Raw genomic sequence first — 17,816 nt, forward strand, 5'->3', positions numbered from 1 at the left:
GACCCATCTAGGAGTGACACTGCAGTGGCAGACAGGATGGCAGTTAGAAAAACTAGGCCCCAAACTGTACATAATGCAAAGAAAAAAAGAGGTGCAAGATGGAATTGTCCTTGGGCCCTCCCACCCACCCTTATGTTGTATAAACAGGACATGCACACTTTAACAAATCAATCATTTCAGCGCCAGGGTCTGCCACACAACTGTGGCTGAAATGATTGGTTCGTTTGGGCCCCCACAAAACAAGCTGGCAATTAATGTGTCCCTGCACAAACTGGCTCTACGGAGGCAAGATGTCATCCTCATCCTCCTCATCCACCGATTCCTCACCCTCTTCAGTGTTGTGTACATCCTCATCCTCACAAAGTATTAACTCGTCCCCACTTGAATCCACCACCACAGGTCCCTCTGTACGTTCTGGAGGCTGGTCTCCCTGGAAGAGCTGATAATTCATTTTGATGAACATCATCTTCTCCACATTCTGTGGAAGCAACCTCCTACGCCTTTCGCTGACAAGGTTCCCGGCTGCACTAAACACTCTTTCGGAGTACACACTGGAGGGGGGGCAACTCAGGTAAAATAGAGCCAGTTTGTACAGGGGCCTCCAAATTGCCTCTTTTTCCTGCCAGTACAGGTATGGACTGTCTGACATGCCTACTTGGATGCTGTCACCGATGTAATCCTCCACCATTCTGTCAATGGTGACAGTATCATATGCAGTGACAGTAGACATGTCAGAAATTGTTGCCAGGTCCTTCAGTCCGGACCAGATGTCCAAACTTGGTCCTGCCTGCCCTGCATCACCGCCAGCGGGTTGCTTAGGATACCTAAGTTTTTTCCTGGCAGCCCCAGTTGCGGGAGAAAATGAAGAAGGAGCCGTTGACGTGTCACGTTCCGCTTCAGCTGACAGTGTGTTCACCAGCAGGTCTTTGCACCTCTGCAGGCTTGTGTCGGCCGGAAAGAGAGACACCACATAGGCTTTAAACCTAGGATCGAGCACGGTGGCCAAAATGTAGTGGTCTGATTTCAACAGATTGACCACCCTGGAATCCTGGCAAAGCGAATGAAGGGCTTCATCCACAAGTCCCACATGCCGAGCGGAATCGCTCCGTCTTAGCTCCTCCTTCACTTTCTCCAGCTGCTTCTGCAAAAGCCTGATGAGGGGAATGACCTGACTCAAGCTGGCAGTGTCTGAACTGACTTCACGTGTGGCAAGTTCGAAGGGCTGAAGAACCTTGCACAACACGGAAATCATTCTCCACTGCGCTTGAGTCAGGTGCATACCCCCTCCTTTGCCTATGTCATAGGTGGATGTATAGGCTTGTATGGCCTTTTGCTGCTCCTCCATCCTCTGAAGCATATAGAGGGTTGAGTTCCACCGCGTCACAACCTCTTGCTTCAGGTGATGGCGGGGCAGGTTCAAGAGTGTTTGCTGGCGCTCCAGTCTTCGGCACGCAGTCGCTGAATGGCGAAAGTGGCCAGAAATTTTTCGGGCCACCCAAAGCGTCTCCTGCACGCCCCTGTCGCTTTTCAGAAAATTCTGCACCACCAAGTTTATTGTGTGAGCAAAACATGGGACGTGCTGGAATTTGCCCAGATGTAATGCCCGCACAATATTGGTGGCGTTGTCAGATATCACAAATCCCCAGGAGAGTCTAAGTGGGGTAAGCCACTGGGCGATGATTTCCCTCAGTTTCTCTAAGAGGTTGTCGGCGGTGTGCCTCTTACTGAAACCGGTGATACACAGCGTAGCCTGCCTTGTAACGAGCTGGCGTTTCTGAGATGCTGCTACTGGTGACGCTGCTGCTGTTGCTGCGTAAGGTGATACATCTACCCAGTGGGCTGTCACAGTCATATAGTCCTTAGTCTGCCCTGTTCCACTTGTCCACATGTCCGTGGTTAAGTGGACATTGTGTACAACGGCATTTTTCAGGACACTGAGGACACTTTTTCTGACGTTTCTGTACAGTCTCGGTATCGCCTGCCTAGTGAAGTGGAATCTAGACGGGATTTGGAACCGGGGACACACTACCTCCATCAATTGTCTAAATCCCACTGCACTAATGGCGGATACCGGACGCACGTCTAACACCAACATAGCAGTCAAGGCCTCAGTTATACGTTTTGCTTCAGGATGACTGCTGTCGTACTTCATCCTCCTCGCTAAGGACTGTTGGAGGGTCAATTGTTTAGTAAAAGTAGTGGTGTTCCTACTTCCTCTCTGGGATGATGAACGACTCCCAGCAGCAGCAGCAACAGCAGCAGCGGCAGCAGTAGGCGTAGCAATGCAGGATCCTCCGGAGGAATCCCGGATAGGAGAGTCAGTCATGCCAGTGATATGGCCTGCAGGACTACTTCCGATCCTGACTAAGGAGGAAATTGACGAGGAGGGAGTTGACGGTGTGGTTTGCAGGCGCTTGGATACAACAGGACAACGGGATTTAGGTGTCCCTGGACTGCTTACGGTCTGAGCCAAAGTTTCTGAACTTGACAGTAACTTTTTATGAACGCGCTGCAGGTGCCGTATAAGGGAGGATGTTCCTAGGTGGTTGACGTCCCTACCCCTACTTATTTCACCTTTACATATGGTACATATGGCAAGACAGTTGTTGTCCGGATTTGGATAGAAATATTGCCAGACCAAAGAGGTGGAATGTTTGGTCTTCTGCCCAGGCATGACCGTGATGGGCTTTTTCATCCCACGGACAACAACTGTCTCCCCCGGAGCCTGATTTAAACAAACCACATCACCATCAGAATCCTCCTCGCCAACTTCCTCCTCAGCGCCAGCTACACCAGTATCCTCATCCTGTTGTACTTCAACAGTGACATCTTCAATTTGCATATCAGCAAGTGGACTGTGGGTGCTCCTTTCAGCACTTGCAGGGGGCGTGCAAATGGTGGAAAGAGCCACCTCTTCCCGTCCAGTGCTGGGAAGGTCAGGCATCGCAACCACCACCACACTTGGACTCTCCTTGGGGATTTGTGATATCTTCTTAGAAAGCACAGTTCTTCGCTGTGCTTTTGCCAGCTTAACTCTTTTGATTTTTTTAGTGGGAGGAGTGCTTCCATCGTCATGTGAAGCTGAACCACTAGTCATGAACATACTAGGGATCGACCTTAGCCGTTCCTTGCCACTCCGTGTCGTAAATGGCATATTGGCAAGTTTACGTTTCTCTTCAGCTGATTTAAATGTCTTTTTCAAGGTCATTTTCCTGAACTTTGCCATTTGGGATTGTATGTGCCCTCTACTATGACATTGGGCATCGGCCTTGGCAGACGACGTTGATGGCATGTTATCGTCTATGTCATGACTAGTGGCAGCAGCTTCAGCACTAGGAGGAAGTGGTTCTTGATCTTTCTCTATTTTATTTTTATCGGAGAAAGTTTGGTCCTCCATTTATGTTATATCGATTTGATATATACGTGCGGCTAAACACAGAAAATAATTTTTTTTTTGGTTTGGACTGGAGTGTACTTTGTGGGTTACAGCACCCTTTAACGGTCAAGCCAGCCGGCCCTTTACTTATGACACAGGCGCACTCTTGGCACTACTTTGTTGATGCACGTGCGGCTACTGCGCACACAATTCACAAACACAGAAAATAATTTTTTTTTGGTTTGGACTGGAGTGTACTTTGGGGGTTACAGCACCCTTTAACGGTCAAGCCAGCCGGCCCTTTACTTATGACACAGGCGCACGCTTGGCACTACTTTGTTGATGCACGTGCGGCTACTGCGCACACAATTCACAAACACAGAAAATAATTTTTTTTTGGTTTGGACTGGAGTGTACTTTCGGGGGTTACAGCACCCTTTAATGGTCAAGCCAGCCGGCCCTTTACTTATGACACAGGCGCACGCTTGGCACTACTTTGTTGATGCACGTGCGGCTACTGCGCACACAATTCACAAACACAGAAAATAATTTTTTTTTGGTTTGGACTGGAGTGTACTTTCGGGGGTTACAGCACCCTTTAACGGTCAAGCCAGCCGGCCCTTTACTTATGACACAGGCGCACGCTTGGCACTACTTTGTTGATGCACGTGCGGCTACTGCGCACACAATTCACAAACACAGAAAATAATTTTTTTTTAGGTTTGGACTGGAGTGTACTTTCGGGGGTTACAGCACCCTTAACGGTCAAGCCAGCCGGCCCTTTACTTATGAGACAGGCGCACGCTTGGCACTACTTTGTTGATGCACGTGCGGCTACTGCGCACACAATTCACAAACACAGAAAATAATTTTTTTTTTGGTTTGGACTGGAGTGTACTTTCGGGGGTTACAGCACCCTTAACGGTCAAGCCAGCTGGCCCTTTACTTATGACACAGGCGCACGCTTGGCACTACTTTGTTGATGCACGTGCGGCTACTGCGCACACAATTCACAAACACAGAAAATAATTTTTTTTTAGGTTTGGACTGGAGTGTACTTTCGGGGGTTACAGCACCCTTAACGGTCAAGCCAGCCGGCCCTTTACTTATGACACAGGCGCACGCTTGGCACTACTTTGTTGATGCACGTGCGGCTACTGCGCACACAATTCACAAACACAGAAAATAATTTTTTTTTTGGTTTGGACTGGAGTGTACTTTCGGGGGTTACAGCACCCTTAACGGTCAAGCCAGCCGGCCCTTTACTTATGACACAGGCGCACGCTTGGCACTACTTTGTTGATGCACGTGCGGCTACTGCGCACACAATTCACAAACACAGAAAATAATTTTTTTTTTGGTTTGGACTGGAGTGTACTTTCGGGGGTTACAGCACCCTTAACGGTCAAGCCAGCCGGCCCTTTACTTATGACACAGGCGCACGCTTGGCACTACTTTGTTGATGCACGTGCGGCTACTGCGCACACAATTCACAAACACAGAAAATAATTTTTTTTTAGGTTTGGACTGGAGTGTACTTTCAGGGGTTACAGCACCCTTAACGGTCAAGCCAGCCGGCCCTTTACTTATGACACAGGCGCACGCTTGGCACTACTTTGTTGATGCACGTGCGGCTACTGCGCACACAATTCACAAACACAGAAAATAATTTTTTTTTGGTTTGGACTGGAGTGTACTTTCGGGGGTTACAGCACCCTTTAACGGTCAAGCCAGCTGGCCCTTTACTTATGACACAGGCGCACGCTTGGCACTACTTTGTTGATGCACGTGCGGCTACTGCGCACACAATTCACAAACACAGAAAATAATTTTTTTTTAGGTTTGGACTGGAGTGTACTTTCGGGGGTTACAGCACCCTTAACGGTCAAGCCAGCCGGCCCTTTACTTATGACACAGGCGCACGCTTGGCACTACTTTGTTGATGCACGTGCGGCTACTGCGCACACAATTCACAAACACAGAAAATAATTTTTTTTTTGGTTTGGACTGGAGTGTACTTTCGGGGGTTACAGCACCCTTAACGGTCAAGCCAGCCGGCCCTTTACTTATGACACAGGCGCACGCTTGGCACTACTTTGTTGATGCACGTGCGGCTACTGCGCACACAATTCACAAACACAGAAAATAATTTTTTTTTTGGTTTGGACTGGAGTGTACTTTCGGGGGTTACAGCACCCTTAACGGTCAAGCCAGCCGGCCCTTTACTTATGACACAGGCGCACGCTTGGCACTACTTTGTTGATGCACGTGCGGCTACTGCGCACACAATTCACAAACACAGAAAATAATTTTTTTTTTGGTTTGGACTGGAGTGTACTTTCGGGGGTTACAGCACCCTTAACGGTCAAGCCAGCCGGCCCTTTACTTATGACACAGGCGCACGCTTGGCACTACTTTGTTGATGCACGTGCGGCTACTGCGCACACAATTCACAAACACAGAAAATAATTTTTTTTTAGGTTTGGACTGGAGTGTACTTTCGGGGGTTACAGCACCCTTAACGGTCAAGCCAGCCGGCCCTTTACTTATGACACAGGCGCACGCTTGGCACTACTTTGTTGATGCACGTGCGGCTACTGCGCACACAATTCACAAACACAGAAAATAATTTTTTTTTGGTTTGGACTGGAGTGTACTTTCGGGGGTTACAGCACCCTTTAACGGTCAAGCCAGCCGGCCCTTTACTTATGACACAGGCGCACGCTTGGCACTACTTTGTTGATGCACGTGCGGCTACTGCGCACACAATTCACAAACACAGAAAATATATTATTTTTTTAGCACTTGGGGGGAGCACCCCTGATGGACAGAGCACCCCCTGGACAACACTACAGCACCCCTTTAGGACTGGGACACTGCACAGGACTTTGGAGTGGACACAGCCCCTATGGAGAACTGACTGCACAACACAGTCCAGCCAGCCCCTATGGACTTTGAAGTAGTGGACACAGCCCCTATTAACAACAGCAGCACAGCACAACACAGCCAGCCCCTATGGACTTTGAAGTAGTGGACAACAGCAGCACTACACTACACTACACTACACAGCACTAACTCCCACCCTCCCTCTTCACTGTCCACAGCCGAGTGAGAAAATGGCGCCGACGCGGGTACCTTATATAGGATCCAAAACCCGCGAGACTCGGAAGGCGGGATGATGACGTTTTGCCTCGATGTCAGATCCGAGTCAGGCGGGAAAAGTCGAGCCTGACTCGGATCGGACTCGGATCGGGGGGGCTCGGGGGGGTTCGGATTTCAGAAATCCGAACCCGCTCACCCCTAGTTATGGTTAGAGTTAGCATTAGGGTTAGGGGTTAGAGACATTTAATGCTGAATGTCCACATGTAAATGTCCACATGATAAACATTTCAACATGTTCTGACCATATCAACATAATGAATGCCAACATGGTCACTGCTGGCCTAATATACCGAACCCCATACAACTGCTATAATGTTCCAGGGCCTGTCTATGGAACATACAGTATCATATAAGTTTCAGTCTTCCTGTAGGAGCTGACTCTCCATGGGTGCCGGGACATGAGGGGCGGCCCGCAGAGGCTGCCTGAGGCTGGGAGAGAAATTAAGAAATGAAGATGACCCTGTCGATGGCCGCTGATCTTATTAGCCACAGCTGCTGCTATGCCCGCTCTTTTGCTCTTTTCCCCTGCTCTGGGCTGGCTGGTCACAATCACAACAGCGCTGACACTGACAAATCTGTTGCGTGTTGTGCTGCAGCCTCCCCCGCCAGGGCCAGCTCGTGGGTGTATGACCAGTGTGGTCAAACAGGGCTGCCATCCCATAGAGGGCGCATCCCCACCCAACATCTCAATTTCAGCGGGACAGCACTGTCCCGCTAATCCACCCGTGGGAGGTTGTGCACCCCTACCGTTACTGCAGCGGTGCCGTACCCCAAGGCAGCTGAATAGATACTGCGCGTATGCATGCGGCATCCATTCAGTGCCGGGAGAGGGCTGGGGGAAGCCCAGCTAGTGATGGAGTGCCTAGCTCTCCCCCAGCATGATGTTACACGGGAGGCATGACATGCGGGCACGCCACCACATAACGGCACTTAGGGGGCATGGTCCGGTGCTGCGTGTGACTAGAATCGCTTTACACACCAGCAGGCCCTGTACCCCGCTCACCAGCTGTGTGATGCTGCTGGCGCAGCCCGCCACGTGTCTAGTGATGGCCGATTACTAAACAGGAGATGGTCTGTGCTCGCAGCATTGCACAGCTGGCGAGTGGAGGAACGGGGGAAGGTGCTACTTCACAACACATTACAGACAAGTCAGTGCTGTTGTGACCAGCCAACCTAGAGCAGGGGTGTAGGGAGGGCAGAGAAACTGTAGCTTGTGCTCTGGGTGCCATGTGTAAAGCCCGTCCTGCTATTGGCTGCTGGGGACCCATAGGGCCAGAGCGGCAATGTACAACAGCTGATCACTGTCTCCCCATTCCCTTCCTTTACCATCACTGCTGGAGGGACAGAGCCAGAGTTGCAGGACGACTGAGATCCACAGCACCCCGAGACTGGTTGGGGAATGGTAGGTCTGGGGGGGAGGTGGAAGTTCTGTCTATGGCGTTGTGATACCTTGCACCGGCCCTGACTCCGTCACAATACAAAGTCTTTCTGAGTTCCTCTGTAGTGTAATCAGGATCACCATTTGGCTTTGAACACCCAGACATTGAAAAAGAGAATTTAACGGATGTTCTCAAAACCTCCCTTAAGCTTAGTGCACTCTGGGCCTGATTCAGACCCGGTCGCAAGCACTGTGCGCTCGCAACCGGGTCAATGGTGGGCCAGTGCGCATGCGAGACCCGGATATCGACGGGCACTCCGTCGCTCCGGGTCTCACAACAAAGGGGGCGAGCTGTCGATGTTGAGTGACAGCTCACCCTCTTTGGTGGGTGGGCCATGGGAGTGGCTGCCCAAACGGAGGCGTTCCCATGTGAACACCTCCGTTTGGGGGCGGCCCCACTGACATCTCTGTTAGAGTCGAAATCTCTCTGGGGCTTGCGGCAACGAGACCCTACCACAAGGGTCTCATCGCAAGCCCGATGGTCACGATGGTCAAGACCATCGCGACCATCTTCCTGGCGGCTCGCTATAGCTGTGGGTGGTCACCCACAGCTATGCGAGCGGCCAGGAGGCCGTTCTAAAAAACGGCTCTGAATCAGGGCCTCTGTATGTAGTGAGCACTTCTACAGAACCCAAGTGCACTGTACTGTACCAAAGATCAACGCTACATTAAGGGCGCACAGTAAATGCAACTCTAGGTCCATTTGCTAACATTTGTTATTAAATGAGCCATTTAATCCAGAAATGTCACGTCTTAATTTGTTATCCCATCCTTTGCTAATTTCTAAACCTCATTGAAGCAGCCTTTCCTCTAGCATTTTCAGCACAGTTTCTATAATTTCTGTTTACTCAGTTTCAGCTATATAACCTTTGTCTAACTTTATATGATCCTGTATTTCCGAGATTGCATGTGTATAACGTCTAATGAGAAAGTGTAAAATATCAGGGGAGAGCCATACACTGACCACATGTCAGAATGTTTGCTGGTGACGGGAAAGGATAAAGGTGTTTTAAGGACCCCTTAGTAACTGTCTCCCTGTACAGTTCTACTGAAAACACAAACCTGTGACACATTCTATTACAGCTGTAATAAAATAATGCTAAACTTAAAAGAGTGTTAACTGATCTCAGAGTGAAGTAAGTCTGTGCCACAAGAAAGAAGTGTCTGATGATCCAAAATGTGTGTTTAAGTTGTGAATAAAGGATGACTATAAACATCAAAGACATAAAAAGGTGACTGGAAGGGGTTTCTCTGACCAGTCGTAAAAGTCACTCAAGTGGGTATTATTATTCATTAGCAGTGAGTAAAGTTCTGGATTAGAAAGCTAGCATCTTTGAACTCTGCGTGTGCACATTGCTCCAGGAACACAGCTGTAATGTACATGTAGTTTAGTGACCACTGAGTCACTGTGAGTACAGCTGATACCATGTATGGCCAACTCCTAAATATGGACAAAACCTATTGAATCATTTGAGTTCTCTGGATCCTGCAAATAGTTTTGAATTATTCTAGAAATATTTAAACATTAAAAGTCAGTAATAAATAAGCACTCCATATTAAATTCATGTGACTTTCTGTACTTCCTTATTTATTTACTGCTACAGTACTTTTTATAACAAGAAATGTTTCAAATATGATAAGATAGAGTTTGTTTTTTGTACTTACTGCACACATATTGGTTCTTGATTGTCATTTCCAGATATGGATAGTTTAATTCTATCATATATAGATCGTCACAATGCTTCACAGGGCATGGAGCAAGGATAGAAATCGGCGTCTGGGCATGCACTTACTGACAGAGGGCTTGATTCAGCTTAGAATGGGATTGCAAAGCTGCACGCAATCAGCTTTGCAATTCAGTCCTTGAAATTATGATAATGCAGCAGGAGGCATCACGCATTACTTATCTGAGCTGCGTTGTACATGGGGGTCACACAAGCTGGCCACCACAGATGAGAGAAAGAGGCCTCTCCCCCCCCCCTTAACAATGGCGGCAACAGGTCTCTGTTTCGGGAAATGGATGCTGTCGCCGCCCCTTCCCCTCCAGAAACGGCAGCAGACTGTCAATCATTGACAGTCTGCTGCTGCTCTGCGTGCACATGCGCAGTACAGGTCTGGCATCCCAAATATCAGGAATCTGCGTTCAGCAGTGCACTAGTATGCACTGCTGAATCAGGCCCAGAGATCGCTACTGTGAAAGGATTGATGCGACCGACCACTCTTTGCGTGAAATGGGTGTTTCTGTGTGATAAATAGGTGTTGACCATATGGAATCACGCAACTCTTCTGTCTTGTTGAGTGTTATAGGAGTGTCGTGGGCTGGCTCAGCCATAGCGTGCGGTTGGAAATGGGACATCTGTTTCAGCCAGATCTTTTGCACCCAGCATGAGGCTGGTATAAGTCCTGATACTAATGATGATATAAGATCAGTGGCCAGGATAAGCTTCCACATACAGTCACATGGATTTTTAGAATGCATATGGATTCTCACATTAGCATAACCTAGTAACCAGGCTGCCACGGCAGTACAGAATAGCAGCTGCAAATGTGTCCAGCTCAAAATCAAGTCCATAGTGTCCATTTCAGGTAAATGATGACTCAGAAAATGTCATTCCGGAGCATTAGTGGTGCCGTGTACAGATAAAGCAATTTCATGTTTCAGCATACCGTATACTGTATATTTACTGTATATATATAAGGGATGTTCGTGGACCCCATATTTTTGATTTTGGCTTTGCAAAATCACACGCAAGTGTTTTGGTTTTGGATTCAGAGAAAATTCAATAAAAACTGATTAAAATCAATAAAAACAGGTGAAATGTCCGAACCGGCAACAGATCCGAACCGGGACTTGGTTCGAACCAGGTCATAAAAGTAAATCCAAACCTTGACCCGGTTCTACTCGGAACCCCTAAATTTGAGTGTGTTCGGTTTTCAGAAATCCGGACCCGCACATCTTTAATATGTACTGTAGTAGTCTGTTCATTTACTGTAGTAAATTAGCAAGTTGTGGAACATTAACTCTCAGAGGCGTATCTATAATGGGTACAGGGTGCGCGGTGCAGAGGGGCCTACACTGCACACCCTGCACCCATTTATTAAATAATAATCTCTGCGGAGTCCCGCAATAGGCGGTAGCATTGCTGTACAAATCACCTGGAAAATGGCCACCGCAGCCATTTCCCCAGTGACTTGCACATGCGCAGTAGATTCTGGCATAGCACTAGAGTCTACTCTAGTGCCAAGAGTCTGCTGCACTTAGTGCACTGCCAGCCACTGTGTAGAGAGGAGGGGGCCCTGGACGGAGACTGCACACTGGCCCCCTCCTCTCTTAATATGCCGTTGTTAGCACTGACTGTTTACTTTTATTTACTTGTGACAAGAGCATGGCTTCTGGTAGGTGGGCAAGTCATGTGACAATTACCATATTACATTGCCTGACCCAAAAAGCTTCATCACTCCTGCTGTACACTATGAATACTGCCATTCATTATACTAGTAGTTTCTACCTCTGGTATTCAACTGCCATAAAAAGTGCAATACAGAGTTTTAGCTGCTTTTTTGCTGTAACTCCATTTTTGATGTGGTGACAACCTGGCTTTCTACCTTGGAATTATACAATTGTGTCATAAAGTTATGTTCTAGAAAAAATAAAAAGAAGACAATACAGTGATAACAACACACTTTTATAAAACATGTCAGCCTATTGTGAAGTACTGTAGCAATATAATACATATATACTGTATATTATAAGAGCAAGGTCATGCCCTTATATTAAGGTTGAATCTAAAAAAATGGAATTCTCCATAGAGAATTCCAGAAGGGGGGAAATGGTGTTTAAGGGGCTACACCTCAAAAGCTATTAGAGGTACCAAGCTGAAATTTGGCATGGCCGGGTAGAACTGTCGCTCGGAGCCAAAACATAAAAAATGAGTATTTGAGAGTAATCTGAAGTTTTAACTGTCAGTTTTTTCTGACACTCTCAGTTAGGACCACTTTTCTGCTGTACTCTCTATGGGGGATTTTTGGGAAGGCATAAGTCAGGGTGCAAGGCGAATTTAGACTTGGGGTTTGTTTTATTAGATAGCTATTGTTCCAGGTTAGGTGCTTTTGGGGTTCAGGTAAATTAGAAAGATACAGTTTTTGAACTTTTACCTCATGAATGCGCCATTATAGATATAGGAAGCTTCAACTTGTTGCGCAGCCTCAGTAGGTGCCTTCAGCAGCTATACTCACTGTGACTTCACTTGGGTGTGCCAAGATGGCTGTCCAGGGTGGGCAGTAGCAGCGGTGGGACCCAGGGGAAAGAAGTGGCCGTTAGCTTCAGCCAGGACCGGGGGGGAGAGGATGTTAGCGGTGGCGGTGTGGGCTGCGGGACCCGGCGGCGGCAGGCAAATACAGCATGCACAGATCTGGGAGATCTGTGATGCCTGCTTTAGTGTGTGATAAAAATAAACACAGATGTATGGACAGAATCAGTGAGATCCATTTGCGCTGCTGTGTTTAAAAAACATGAAAGAGTTCAAGTGAAAAAAAAAATTGTGCCCCGCCGCCACCCCCAATATTAACAACCAGCCCCGGGCTTTGCAGACCCAGTCCTGATGGTGCTAAATACAGGGTAAAAATGATGTAGGGGTTCCCCCATATTAAGCACAAATAGCACTGGGCTATTCAGAACCAGTCCTGGTTGCCAAAATATGGAGGGCAAATGAGATAGGGGTCCCCTGTATTCAGCATAACCAGCACTGGGCTCTGAGCTGGTCCTGGTTCTGGAAATACAGGGCAAAAAAATGCATAGGGACTCCCTGTATTATCCAGAACAAGCACCAGACTTTTTCTAGCGGGGGGCTAGAGACACAGCCAGGGGAGCCCTTTCACGGGGTCCCCCAGCCAAAGTATCATCCCTGACCACTATTCTGCCCAGGCCAGGGATCCATGGGAAGCTGGGGACCCTCCAATGAAGGGGTCCCCCTCACCAGGGCACCCCAGGCTCAGGCTGATAGCCCAGACCTATCTCTGGCACCCCTGGCGGTGGGTGCTGGGTTGATTGTGAATAGTGTGGTGAATTTGTTGATAGTAAAAATATTGTCTTTTGCTGTGAAACTGGAGGACCCAGCAAGCCTCCCCCGCATGCTGGTACTTGGAGAACCACAAGTACCAGCATGCAGGGCATTATGGGCCCATTGGTACCTGTAGTTCCACAGCAAAATAAATATTAAAATAAACACAAGACACATACACCATTGTCAGTAAAAGTTTATTAAACACATACATGCACACACTATCTCACATACTCACCTATGTATCCCTGTAGCCAATCACATCCACTTGTCCATGTAGATAATCCATAGGGTACCTGTAATAAACAAATCCATACTCACCTCCTCCTATGTGTGTATCATTGAGCGGTTCTCACTATTGACTTCAAAGGCAAGAACCGCAAAAGTAACTTAAGGTTACTTCAGTGCCCATATAAAAAATGGTGCTTCAGCGCCATATTTGTAATTTATAGATGGCAGCCAGTTGTATAGATGGCCGCCGGTTGTACAGACTGCATTTGTGTATTCCAATGAGCACACAATTCTGTGATTTAGCAGCTTCACCATTTTGTGAGTGACAGCAATCTCACTCTGTGAGAGTGCTGAATATGTAGTTAACTACAGGGAGTGAAGGCAAGCCATTTCTGTGTTGCGCAAGGAACACGTCCATTAAGGCGTCTGCCTTAATGATCGGAATTTCATTGCTTTTCTAAGTTTGAGTGGCAGAAATACAATAGGTTTTGTGAAATTTCAGATCAAGTCTCCTCAGTGATTACCCCTGAGGAAGTCTAGAGGAGAGGATAGAGTTCCACCTGGACAAAATGCATTGGATTGGGTATTTTACTGTATGCTGATTATCAGATAAGCTGTGTTTTACTATCTTTAATGTACAGGCATTCATTTGCAATATTGAAGCTCTGAAATTGTAAACTGTGGGCCTGATTCAGAGCCGGACGCTCTTTCAGAGCGCTCGCTCTGAATCAGTGCCCTTCCTCTCTTTTTTTAGAGCGGCCTCCTGGCCGCTCGCATAGCTGTGGTGACCACCCACATCTATAGCGAGTGGCCAAAAAGATGGTCGCGATGGTCAAGACCATCATGACCATCATGCTTGCGATGAGACCCTTGTGGTAGAGTCTCATCTGCCGCAAGCCCTGGAGTGCTTTTGGCTCTATCAGAGCCAAAAGCACTCCCACCGACATCATTTGTGATGTCAGTGGGGCCGGCCCCAGACGGTAGGGGGCGTGCTGTCACTCAACATCGACAGCACACCCCCTTTGTAGCGAGACCGATAGCTACGGCTTGCCTGTCGCTATGCGGGTCTCGTGCATGCGCATGCGCACTGGGCCAACATCAACCCGCTTGCGAGCGCTCAGCGCTCGCGAGCGGGTCTGAATCAGGCCCTGTGTTACACTATGTATGTCTATTTTTATGTTTTTTGGATTGCCATTAAAAGTGTGAAAAACACTACTGATGTCAGTGACCTTATGAGGATCTTCACAGAGGACATGAGATAAGCTGTCATAATTTTATGCACATGGTACGGGTTCACTCCTAGCTATCTTCACACAATTTTGGTGTTGTTTCACAGTTATTGCTTAGGAGACGCCCTTGTTTTTTGTTATTTTTCAGATTGAAGGAGTTGATGTGCTTGACAACAAGGAACTTTGGACGTCCAATATGAGTGGATTTTTCTAGGCACGAAACACAGACTTTTTCAAAAGACTTATACCCATATAAGGTGTTTTTTATTTTTATTTTTGTTTCATTTCACATTGTCATATACCGGCCTAGCACCGAAATTATTTTTATATACTACATATATATATATATATATATATATATATATACATATAGGATACTCACCTCTTAACCTTGATAAAGGGGTGTCTGAACCCCGAAACGTCGGATGTCTTACTGATGTAATCAATACAAGTTTTGAATGAAACTACATTGAGTGCCGCTGCACTTCTATAGTAGTGGTGTGTATACATATATATATATATATATATATATGTATGTATGTGTCCCCGATATGCCGGCCTGACCATGTCATACATCCCAGCAAAAAAGGAGGCGGCACTCAGATATTATCATAAAGGCAAAAATAGATATATTCAGACTGTGCTGTAAAGATGGAGGCTTGAGAAAGAGGGTCAGACCTCAAAACATCGCCCTCATGCACCTCTGAATATATCTATTTTTGCCTTTATGATAATCTCTGAGTGCCGCCTCTTTTTTGCTGGGATAAATATATATACAGTCAGGTCCATAAATATTGGGATATTGACAGAATTTTCAGATTTTGGCCTCTATTCACCACCACAACGGTTTTGACAAGAAAGAAAACAATATGTGATTTAACTGCAGACTTTCAGATTTAATTTGAGGGTAATTACATCCAAATCAGGTGAACGGTATAGGAATTACAACAGTTTCAATATGTGCCTCACACTTTTTAAGGGGCCAAAAGTAATGGGACTATCAACTCAAAAGCTATTTCATGGACAGGTGTGGGCTATTCCCTCATTAATTCATTATCAATTAAGCAGGTAAAAGGTCTGGAGTTCATTCTAGGTGTGACATTTGCATTTGGAATCAGTTGCTGTCAACTCTCAATATGAGATCCAAAGAGCTGTCACTATCAGTGAAGCAAGCCATCACTAGGCTGAAAAATCAAAACAAACCCATCAGAGAGATATCAAAAACATTAGGTGTGGCCAAATCAACTGTTTGGAACATTCTTAAAAAGAAAGAACGTATCGGAGAGCTCAGCAACACCAAAAGACCCGGAAGACCACGGAAAACAACTGTGGTGGATGACAAAAGAATAATTTCCCTGGTGAAGAAAAACCCCTTCACAACAGTTGGCCAAATCAAGAACACTCTCCAGGAGGTAGATGTATATGTGTCAAAGTCAACAATCAAGAGAAGACTTCACAAGAGTGAATATAGAGGGTTCACCACAAGATGCAAACCATTGGTGAGCCACAAAAACAGGAAGATCAGATTAGAGTTTGCCAAACAACATCTAAAAAAGCCATTACAGTTCTGGAACAACATCCTATTGACAGATGAGACAAAGATCAACTTGTACCAGAGTGATGGGAAGAGAAGAGAAGCTCATGATCCAAAACATACCACCTCATCAGTGAAGCATGGTGGTGGTAGTGTCATGGTGTGGGCATGTATGGCTGCCAAAGGAACTGGTTCCCTTGTATTTATTGATGATGTGACTGCTGACAAAAGCAGCAGAATGAATTCTGAAGTGTTTCTGGCAATATTATATGCTCATATTCAGTCAAATGCTTCAGAACTCATTGGACAGCGCTTCACAGTGCAGATGGACAATTACCCAAAGCATACTGCAAAAGCAACCAAACAGTTTTTTAAGGCTAAAAAGTGGAATGTTATGCAATGGCCAAGTCAATCTCCTGACCTGAATCCGATTGAGCATGCATTTCACTTGATGAAGACAAAACTGAAGGGAAAATGCCCCAAGAACAAGCAGGAACTGAAGACATTTGCAGTAGAGGCCTGGCAGAGCATCACCAGGGATGAAACCCAGCGTCTGGTGATGTCTATGCGTTCCAGACTTCAGGCTGTAATTGCCTGCAAAGGATTTGCAACAAAGTATTAAAAAGTGAAAGTTAGATTTAGGATTGTTTAGTTTGTCCCATTACTTTTGGCCCCTTAAAAAGTGGGAGGCACATATAGAAACCGTTGTAATTCCTACACCGTACACTTGATTTGGATGTAATTACCCTCAAATTAAATCTGAAAGTCTGCAGTTAAATCACATCTTGTTTGTTTCATTTCAAAGCCATTGTGTTGGTGAATAGAGGACAAAATATGAAAATTCTGTCAATGTCCCAATATATATAGACCTGACTGTATATATATATATATATATATATATATATATAATATATGATTTGTATTAGAATCTTTTCCTCATCAGAAATGAGCAAATGATGTAGTATCATCAGATGTAAGGTGGTATTGTTATCAATTTGTAAACGGGTTACTCAAAGTGCATTTAGGCTGTGGAATAAATTTTAATGAATGATATTAATGCTTTTAATTGGATTTTAATAGGTATAGTATGTCTTTTTTAGAAAAACGCTGTATCTAGCTATTATTGTATAAGTTGGGAATAATATTGGGGTAATTACTTTAAAACATTAGGGGTCTATTCATCATCACCGAATTAATACAAAAGATGGTAAAAAAATCACATTTTCACCTACAGTATTTTTGTATAAATTAAGTGTCAGGGCCATTCATCATTCCTAAAATTTAGGATATATAACTCATATCTCCTGGTTACAAATCTCCCCCGATAATTTCCACAGTCTCCATACTATAGTATGGGGATGTATATATTATGTAATTCATCTATTTACGGAAATGCTGTTTTTCTGAATTTCACAGTAAAACTGTATGCCACCCTGAGATAGCAAACAGCGCCCGATCCTTTCACAGCTGTCGTTGTGCAGCAGAGGGATGTTTTAAGATTCCTCCCTGATGTGTAGCAAGTTCATAATATAATTATCATTATTGATAACTATTGATAATTATGTAATGATGGTCAATAATAATTATCACCTGTGATGTTAATCAATCAAAGTATTTAATTGAGTTATATTGGTGGGGATGTCTTTATAAGGTTCAACACAGCTAGCATTTAGAAAAGGTAAAACTTAATGGACATCCATGATATATGCAATTTCTGTAAGTGAATTTAAATATACTATAATTCCCCTTTAAATATTATTTAATGAAATTGTATAATGCATTTATT

Source organism: Taudactylus pleione, unplaced genomic scaffold (genome assembly GCF_031769625.1).
Source record: "Taudactylus pleione unplaced genomic scaffold, aTauple2 ptg000181l, whole genome shotgun sequence".
NCBI lineage: Eukaryota > Metazoa > Chordata > Amphibia > Anura > Myobatrachidae > Taudactylus > Taudactylus pleione.